Source organism: Neophocaena asiaeorientalis, unplaced genomic scaffold (genome assembly GCF_003031525.2).
Source record: "Neophocaena asiaeorientalis asiaeorientalis breed wild unplaced genomic scaffold, Neophocaena_asiaeorientalis_V1.1 scaffold33, whole genome shotgun sequence".
NCBI classification, from domain to species: domain Eukaryota; kingdom Metazoa; phylum Chordata; class Mammalia; order Artiodactyla; family Phocoenidae; genus Neophocaena; species Neophocaena asiaeorientalis.
Window position 1 is genome coordinate 2445443 of NW_020171988.1, and position 10089 is coordinate 2455531.

The 10089-nt window shown below is 39.9% G+C and overlaps 1 protein-coding gene across 1 annotated transcript in view; it reads left to right on the forward strand.

The window, feature by feature from the left end:
- Positions 1-10089, forward strand: part of LOC112401623 (collagen alpha-4(VI) chain-like) — a 58746-nt gene that overhangs the window by 11071 nt on the left and 37586 nt on the right.

The following is a 10089-nucleotide window of genomic DNA, read 5'->3' on the forward strand; positions in this document are numbered from 1 at the left end:
TTACTCCCTTATTGAAAAACCAAATTCCCTACCTCATCTTCCACCTGTGCCAGATGGCCCCACCCCAGCTCTAGGCATGCCAGACCCTGTCGCAACTCCTTGCCTTTGCGAACGCTCTTGCCTCTATTTGGGATGTCCTTCCCCATCTCCCTCTTTTGGACCATTTTTACTCCTTTTCTTAAACCAACTCAAATATCAGCTTCTCCTTGTGGATGCCCTATTGGGCTTCCCCAGAAGCCCAGAAATTGTTGTGCTATGCTCTGTGTTCCTAAAGCCCATCATTCATATTTCTATAGTAGCCTTTCCCATCTAGGTTGTATTATAATTTATCCCTGTGTCTACTTCCAGTTTGTGAACTTGACAGCAGGCTTGCATATTATTCATTTAAAAATTCCTTAAGTATTTAATTAACTAATTTATTTAAATTAATTTATTTTTAAAAATTGCCATTATGTTAGTTTCAGGTATATAGCAAAGTGACATATATATATATATATATATATAAATCTTTTTCAGATTCTTTTCCATTATAGGTTATTACAAGTTTTGGAGTACAGTACACTGTGCTATACAGTAGGTCCTTTTTAGTTACCTATTTTATATAAAGTAGTGTGCATAGGTTACTCCCAAACTCCTAATTTATCCCTCCCAAACTTTCCCTTTTGGTAAGTTTGTTTTCTATGTCTGTGAGTCTATTTCTGTAAATAAGTTCATTTGTATCATTTTTCTAGACATTTTATTCATTTTTGTATTGCTGGAATAAAACCTGGCAGAGAGTAGGTATTCAATAAGTATATTTGAATATTTCCACTCCTATAAGAAGCTGGTATTTTAACATGTAGTTCATGGGTCACTGACAGGTTTTGAAGCATGGAAGCCACGTGAAGCTTGCTGAATGAATTAAATGTCATTAGCTACAGTTATTCTTCAGTCTATGAGTTACATTCATTGCCTCACAAACTAGGAAATCACTGGAATGTGTAGTGATGCTCAGCTACTGAACAGGACTCTTGGCTGACTTGTCTCAATTCTCTTGTTTCCCTTATGGCTGCAGGATGGCACCACTGCCATTTTATCAAGCAGGAAAGGGCCCCAAACACAGTAAGCTCTTGGTAAATATCTGTGGAATGATGGGACAAGGGGGTGATCATCTAGATCAGTGATCATCTAGCTTAGCCTTGTCTATTTACAGATAAGAACATGGAGACTCAGAGAAGTGAAGTAACCTGCCTATGGTCACACAGCTAGAGACAGAGCTGAGTGTAGAAGCTAGCCACTGGAGCCCCATCCTGGCAAATTAAGTCTTTCTTCTTTAGGAGAGAGTTTGCATAGCAGGGAATTCTGGGTAGAACTCAAACAGGCACATTTTGAGCCACATGCCAGCTGTGAGCTAAGCACAAGGACAGAGTGTGCTCACTGTGATAGAGTTAACACTGTGGAACACAGAGAGTCAGTCTACATTTGCATGATTTTTTTCCTGGCAACACATCATGGTCTCCCTTATGGCTCTACTGCTGCTTAGCCGACAACGTTCTCCTAGTCAGTTCACTCTTCTTCCCTCCAAGTTGACTATTTTATACCCTCTCCTCTCCCCTCAAACCTCCAAGACTTGCTTTCTCTTCTACATTTTCAGCAGATGACTGTGCTTCCTATTTCATTAATTAAATAGAATCATTGAGAAGAAAACTGCTACATACATCCACCACAATGGAGGCCACCTGCTTGCCTCCGTGATTACATGTCCTGCCTTCCCTTCCACTGCACTGGATGAGAGTCAGTGCCCTTATGTGTCTGTATGCCTCATCTCTCCTCTTGTGGACTGGATTCCATTCTCTTTTTGCTTCCTTAAAGCCCTAGCTCTTGCAAGGGTCACCTTTTTCTTCTGCATCATCAAATTTTTTTCCCTCACCATAGACCATTCCCAGGAGTATACAAAGAGGTGGGAATATCTTCCATCTGAAAACAAAACAAAACAAAAAAACCCTCATTTAATTACATACTCCCATCACCCCATTTCTCTCTGATAAAACTCTTTGAAGGAGTAGTCTGTACCAGTGGTTCTCAATAAGGGGTGATTTTACCCTCCAGGGGACATTTGGCAGTATCTAGAGATGTGCTGTTTGTCAGAACTGGGGCAAGAGGAGAGAGACCTTCAAGATGGCAGAAGAGTAAGACATGGAGATCACCTTCCTCCCCACAAATACAACAGAAATACGTATACATGTGGAAGAACTCCTACAGAACACCTACTGAATGCTGGCAGAAGACCTGAGACTTCCCAAAAGGCAATAAACTTCCCACGTACATGGGTAGGGCAAAAGAAAAAAGAAAAAATAGAGACAAAAGAATAGGGATGGGACATACACCTCCGGGAGGGAGCTGTGAAGGAGGAAATGTTTCCACACACTAAGACACCCTTTCACTGGCAGAGACGGGGGGTGGCGAGGGGAAGCTTTGGAGCCACAGAGGAGAGCACAGCAAAGCAGAGAGATTCTCGCACAGAGGATCGGTTCCGACCACTCACCAACCCGAGAGGCTTGTCTGCTCACCCGTTGGGGCGGGCGGGGTCTGGGAGCTGAGGCTCGGGCTTGAGAGATCAGAACCGAGGGAGAGGACTGGGGTTGGCTGCGTGGACACACCCTGAAGGGGGCTAGTGCGCCACAGCAAGCAGGGAGGGAGTCCGAAAAAAAGTCTGGAACTGCCGAAGAGGCAAGAGACCATTGTTTCAGGGTGCATGAGGAGAGGGGATTCAGAGAACCACCTAAACAAGCTCCAGAGACAGGCGCGAGCCACAGCCATCAGCGTGGACCGCAGAGACGGGCATGATGCGCTAAGGCCAAGAAGCCTGTGTGCAAGCAGAGGTCACTATCCACACCTCCCCTCCCAGGAACCTGTGCAGCCCGCCACTGCCAGGGTCCCGGGATCCAGGGACAACTTCCCCAAGAGAACACATGGTGTGCCTCAGGCTGTTGCAACATCACGCCGGCCTCTGCCACTGCAGGCTCCTCCCGCAATCCATACCCCTCCCTCCCCCTGGCCTGAGAGAGCCAGAGCCCCCTAATCAGCTGCTCCTTTAACCCCTTACTGTCTGAGCGAAGAACAGATGCCCTCAGGCAACCTAAACAAAGAGGCAGAGCCAAATCCAAAGCTGAACCCCAGGATCTGTGGGAACAAAGAAGAGAAAGAGAAATCTCTCCCAGCAGCCTCAGGAGCAGTGGATTAAATCTCCAACAATCAACTTGATGTACCCTGCATCTGTGGAATACCTGAAGAGACAATGAATCATCCCAAACTTGAGGCGGTGGACTTTGGGAGCAACAATATATATATATATTTTTTCCTTTTCTCTTTTTGTGAGTGTGTATGTGTATGCTTCTTTGTGTGATTTTGTCTGTACAGCTTTGTTTTACCATTTGTCCTAGGGTTCTGCCTGTCCGTTTTTTTAGTATATTTTTTAGCACTTATCATTGGTGGATTTATATTTTGGTTTGGTTGCTCTCTTCTTATTACTTTTTAAGTTTTTTATTCTTAAAAATTATTTTTTATTTGAATACCCTTTTTATTTTATTTTATTTTTCTGTGACTTTCTGTTTTCCTCCTTTTTCTTCTGAGCTGTGTGGCTCACAGGGTCTTGGGGCTCCGGCTGGCTGTCAGGCCTGTGCCTCTGAGGTGGAAGAGCTGAGTAAAGGGTATTGGTCCACCAGAGACCTCCAGGCTCCACATAATATCAAATGGTGAAAGCTCTCCCAGAGATCTCCATCTCAATGCTAAGACCCAGCTCCACTCAAAAACCAGCAAGCTACAGTGCTGGACACCCTATGCCAAACAACGAGGAAGACAGGAGCACAACCCCAGTGATTAGCAGAGAGGATGCCTAAAATCATACTAAGGTCACAGACACCCCAGAACACACCACCGGATGTGGTCTTGCCCACCAGAAAGACAAGATCCAGCCTCATCCACCAGAACACAGGCACCAGTCTCCTCCACCAGGAAGACAACACAACCCACTACAACAACCTTACCCACTGGAGGCAATCACCAAAAGCAATGGGAACTATGAACCTGCAGCCTGAGAAAAGGAGACCACAAACACAGTAAGTTAATCAAAATGAGAAGACAGAGAAACACACAGCGAATGAAGGAGCAAAGTAAAAACACACTAGGTCAAGCAAATGAACAGGAAATAGACAGTCTACCTGAAAAACAATTCAGAGTAATGATAGTAAAGGTGATCCAAATTCTTAGAATGGAGAAAATACAAGAAATGTTTAACAAGGAGCTAGAAGAAATAAAGAGCAAACAAACAATGACGAACAACAAAATAGATGAAATTTAAAATTCTCTAGAAGGAACCAATAGCAGAATAACTGAGTCAGAAGAACAGATAGGTGATCTGGAAGATAAAATATGGAAATAGCTATCACAGAGCAGAATAAAGAAAAAAGAATGAAAAGAATTGAGGACAGTCTTAGAGACCTCTGGGACAACATTAAACACACCAACATTCGAATTATAGGAGTCCCAAAAGAAGAAGAGAAAAAGAAAGGGACTGAGAAAATATTTTAAGAGATTATAGTGGAAAACTTCTCTAATATGGGAAAGGAAATAGTTAATCAAGTCCAGGAATCACAGAGAGCCCCATACAGGATAAATCCAAGGAGACACACACCAAGACACATATTCATCAAACTATCAAAAATTAAATACAAAGAAAAATATTAAAAGCATCAAGGGAAAAACAACAAATAACATACAAGGAAATCCCCATAAGGTTAACAGCTGATCGTTCAGCAGAAACTCTGCAAGCCAGAAGGGAGTGGCAGGACATATTTAAAGTGATGAAAGGGAAAAACCTACAATGAAGATTACTCTACACAGCAAGGCACTCATTCAGATTCAATGGAGAAATTAAAACCTTAACAGAAAAGCAAAAGCTAAGAGAATTCAGAACCATCAAACCAGCTTTACAAATGCTAAAGGAACTTCTCTAGGCAGGAAACACAAGAGAAGGAAAACACCTACAATAACAAACCCAAAACAATTAAGAAAATGGTAATAGGAACATACATATCGATAATTACCTTAAATGTAAACGGATTAATGCTCCAACCAAAAGACATACACTGGCTGAATGGATACCATAACAAGATCCGTATATATGCTGTCTACAAGAGATCCACTTCAGACCTACAGACACGTACACACTGCAAGTGAGCGGATGGAAAAAGATATTCCATACAAATGTAAATCAGAAGAAAGCTGGAGTAGCTATTCTCATATCAAACAAAATAGACTTTAAAATAAAGACTATTACCAGAGACAAAGAAGGACACTACATAATGATCAAGGGATCAATGCAAGAAGAAGCTCTAACAATTGTAAATATTTATGCACCCAACATAGGAGCACCTCAATACATAAGACAAATGCTAACAGCCATAAAAGGGGAGATCGACAGTAACACATTCATAGTAGGGGACTTTAACAACCCACTTTCACCAACGGACAGATCGTTCAAATTGAAAATAAATAAGAAACACAAGCTTTAAATGATATGTTAAACAAGATGGACTTAATTGATATTTATAGGACATTCCATCCCCAAACAACAGAATACACTTTCTTCTCAAGTGCTCATGGAACATTCTCCAGGACAGATCATATCTTGTGTCACAAATCAAACCCTGATAAATTTAAGAAAATTGAAATCATATCTAGGAGACTAGATATCAATGCTAGGAGACTAGATATCAATTACAGGAAAAAAAATCTGTAAAAAATACAAACACATGGAGACTAAACAATATGCTCCTAAATAACGAAGAGATCACTGAAGAAATCAAAGAGGAAATAAAAAAATACCTAGAAACAAATGACACTGAAAACACGACCACCCAAAACCTATGGGATGCAGCAAAAGCAGTTTTAAGAGGGAAGTATATAGCAATACAATCCTACCTCAAGAAACAAGAAACATCTAAAATAAACGACCTAACCTTACCTAAAGCAATTAGAGAAAGAAGGACAAAAATACCCCAAAGTTAGCAGAATGAAAGAAATCATAAAGATCAAAGCAGAAATAAATGAAAAAGAAATGAAGGAAACAATAGCAAAGATCAATAAAACTAAAAGCTGATTCTTTGAGAGATAAATAAAATTGACAAACCGTTAGCTAGACTCAACAAGAAAAAAAGAGACAAGACTCAAATCAATAGAATTAGAAATAAAAAAGGAGAAGTAACAACTGACCTGCAGAAATCCAAAGGATCATGAGAGATTACTACAAGCAACTATATGCCAATAAAGTGGACACCCTGGAAGAAATGGACAAATGCGTAGAAAAGCACAACCTTCCCAGATTGAACCAGGAAGAAATAGAAAATATAAACAGACCAATCACAAGCACTGAAATTTAAACTGTGATTAAAAATCTTCCAACAAACAACAGCCCAGGACCAGATGGCTTCACAGGCAAATTCTATCAACATTTAGAGAGAGCTAAGACCTATCCTTCTCAAATTTTTCCAAAATAGAGCAGAGGGAGGAACACTCCCAAACTCATTCTACGAGGCCACCATCACCTTAATAACAAAACCACACAAAGATGTCACAAAGAAAGAAAACTACAGGCCAATATCACTGATGAACATAGATGCAAAAATCCTCAACAAAATACTAGCAAACAGAATCCAACAGCACATTAAAAGGATCATACACCACGATCAAGTGGGATTTATCCCAGGAATGCAAGGATTCTTCAATATATGCAAATCAATCAATGTGATACACCATACTAACAATTTGAAGTATAAAAACCATGTGATCATCTCAATAGATGCAGAAAAAGATTTTCTCAAAATTTAAACCCATTTATGATAAAAACCCTCTAGAAAATATGCATAGAGGGAACTTGCCTCAACATAATAAAGGTCTTATATGGCAAACCCACAGCCAACATGGTTCTCAATGGTGAAAAAGTGAAAACATTTCTTCTAAGATCAGGAACAAGATAAGGTTGCCTCTCACCACTATTATTCAATGTAGTTATGGAAGTTTTAGCCACAGCAATCAGAGAAGAAAAGGAAATAAAAGGAATCCAAATCGGAAAAGAAGAAGTAAAGCTGTTACTCTTTGCAGATGACATGATACTATACATAGAAAATCCTCAGGACTCTACCAGAAAAGTACTAGAGCTAATCAATGAATTTGGTAATGTATCAGGATACAAAATTAATGCAAAGAAATCTCTTACATTCGTATACATTAACGCTGAAAAATCTGAAAGAGAAATTAAGGAAACACTCCCATTTACCATTGCAACAAAAAGAATAAAATACCTAGGAATAAACCTACCTAGGAGACAAAAACCTGTATGCACAAAACTATAAGACACTGATGAAAGAAATTAAAGATGATACAAACAGAGTGAGAGACATACCATGTTCTTGGATTGGAAGAATCAACATTGTGAAAATGACTATACTACCAAAAGCAATCTACAGATTCAGTGCAATCCCTATCAAAGTACCAATGGCATTTTTCACAGAACTAGAACAAAAAATTTCACAATTTATATGGAAACACAAAAGACCCCAAATAGCCAAAGCAACCTTGAGAAAGAAAAATGGAGCTGGAGGAATCAAGCTCCCTATCTTCAGACTCTACTGCAAAGCTACATAAACAAGATAGTATGGTACTGGCACAAAAGCAGAAATATAGATCAGTGGAGCAGGATAGAAAGCCCAGAGATAAACCCATGCACATATGGTCACGTTATTGATAAAGGAGGTAAGAATATACAGTGGAGAAAAGACAGCCCCTTCAATAAGTGGTGCTGGGAAAACTGGACAGCTACATGTAAAAGAATAAAATTGGAACACTCCCAAACACCATACACATCAACTCAAAATGGATTAAAGACCTAAATGTAAAGCTGGACACTGTAAAACTCTTAGAGGAAATGATAGGCAGAACACTCTATGACATAAATCACAGAAAGATCCTTTTTGACCTACCTCATAGAGAAATGCAAATAATAACAAAAATAAACAAATGGGACCTAATGAAACTTCAAAGCTTTTGCACAGCAAAGGAAACCATAAACAAGATGAAAAGACAACCCTCAGAATGGTAGAAAATATTTGCAAATGAAGCAACTGACAAAGGATTAATTTCCAAAATTTACAAGCAGCTCATGCAGCTCAATATCAAAAACACAGACAACCCAGTGCAAAAATGGGCAGAAGACATAAATAGTCATTTCTACTAAGAAGATATACACATTGCCAATAAACATGAAAGAATGCTCAACATCACTAATCATTAGAGAAATGCAAATCAAAAGTGCATTGAGGTATCAGCTCACACCAGTCAGAATGACCATGATAAAACATCTACAAACCATAAATGCTGAAGAGAATGTGGGGGAAATGGAACCCTCTTGCACTGTTGGTGGGAATGTAAATTGATAGAGCCACTATGGAGAACATTATGGAGGTTCCTTAAAAAATTAAAAATAGAACTACCATATGACCCAGCAATCCAACTCCTGGGCATATATCCTGAGAAAACCATAATTCAAAAAAAGTCATGTACCACAATGTTCATTGCAGCTCTATTTACAATAGCCAGGACATGGAAGCAACCTAAGTGTCCATTGACAGATGATGGATAAAGAACATGTGGCACATATATAGAATGGAATATTACTCAGCTCTAGAAAGAAGTGAAATTGAGTTATTTGTAGTGTGGTGGATGGACTTAGAGTCTGTTATACAGAGTGAAGTAAGTCAGAAAGAGGAAAACAAATACCATATGCTAACACATATATATGGAATCTAAAAAAAAAAAAGTTATGAAGAACGTAGGGGCAGGAGAGGAATAGAGATGCAGATGTCGAGCATGGACTTGAGGACAGGGGGAGGGGGAAGGTAAACTGAGATGAGATGAGAGAGTGACATGGACTTATATATACTGCCAAATGTAAAATAGATAGCTAGTGGGAAGCAGCCACATAGCTCAGGGAGATCAGCTCGGTGCTTGTGACCACCTAGAGGGGTGGGATGAGGAGGATGGCAGGGAGATGCAACAGGGAGGAGATATGGGGATATATGTATATGTGTAGCTGATTCACTTTGCTATAAAGGAGAAACTAACACACCGTTGTAAAGCAATTATACTCCAATAAAGTAAAAAAAAAAAAAAAACAGAACTGTGGCAAGAGATGCTACTGGCATCTAGTATGTAGAGACCAGAGGTGTTTTCATCCTGTGATACACAGGATAGCCCTTCACAGCAAAGAACCATGAGGTCCAAAATGTCAGTAATGTCAAGGTTTAGAAACACCACTTTCTTTCCTCTTGTTCTCTGTAACTGATGACTGTTGAGCCTTCGCCCTTTGACTCTCCCTGCTCAACCATATCTGCTTTAGTCGAGGTAAAACCGATAGTGCTCCATGTTGCCGCAAATGACATCGTTTCAGTATTTTTAATGGCTGAGTAATGTTCCATTGTATATATGAACCACATCTTCTTATCCATTCATCTGTCAATGCACGTTAGGTTGCTTCCATGTCTCGGCTATTGTAAACAGTGCTGCAGTGAACACTAAGGTGCCTGTATCCTTTCGAACCATGTTTTTCTCCAGATATACGCCCAGGAGTAGGATTGCAGGATTATACAGTAGCTCTATTTTTAGTTTTTTAAGGAACCTCCATACTGTCCTCCATAGTGGCTGTAGCAATTTACATTCCCACCAACAGTGTAGGTGGGTCCCCTTTTCTCCGTAGCCTCTCCAGCGTTTATTGTTTGTAGATTTTTGATGATGGCCATTCTGACTGGTGTGAGGTGATATCTCATTGTAGTTTTGATTTGTATTTTTCTAAAAATTAGTGATGTTGAGCATCTTTTCATGTGCCTCTTGGCCATCTGTATGTCATGGATGGACCTGGAGATTATCATACTAAGTGAAGTAAGTCAGACAGAGAAAGACAAATATCATTTATTGCTTATATGAAGAATCAAAAAAATGATACAGGGCTTCCCTGGTGGCACAATGGTTGAGAGTCCGCCTGCCGATGTAGGGGAC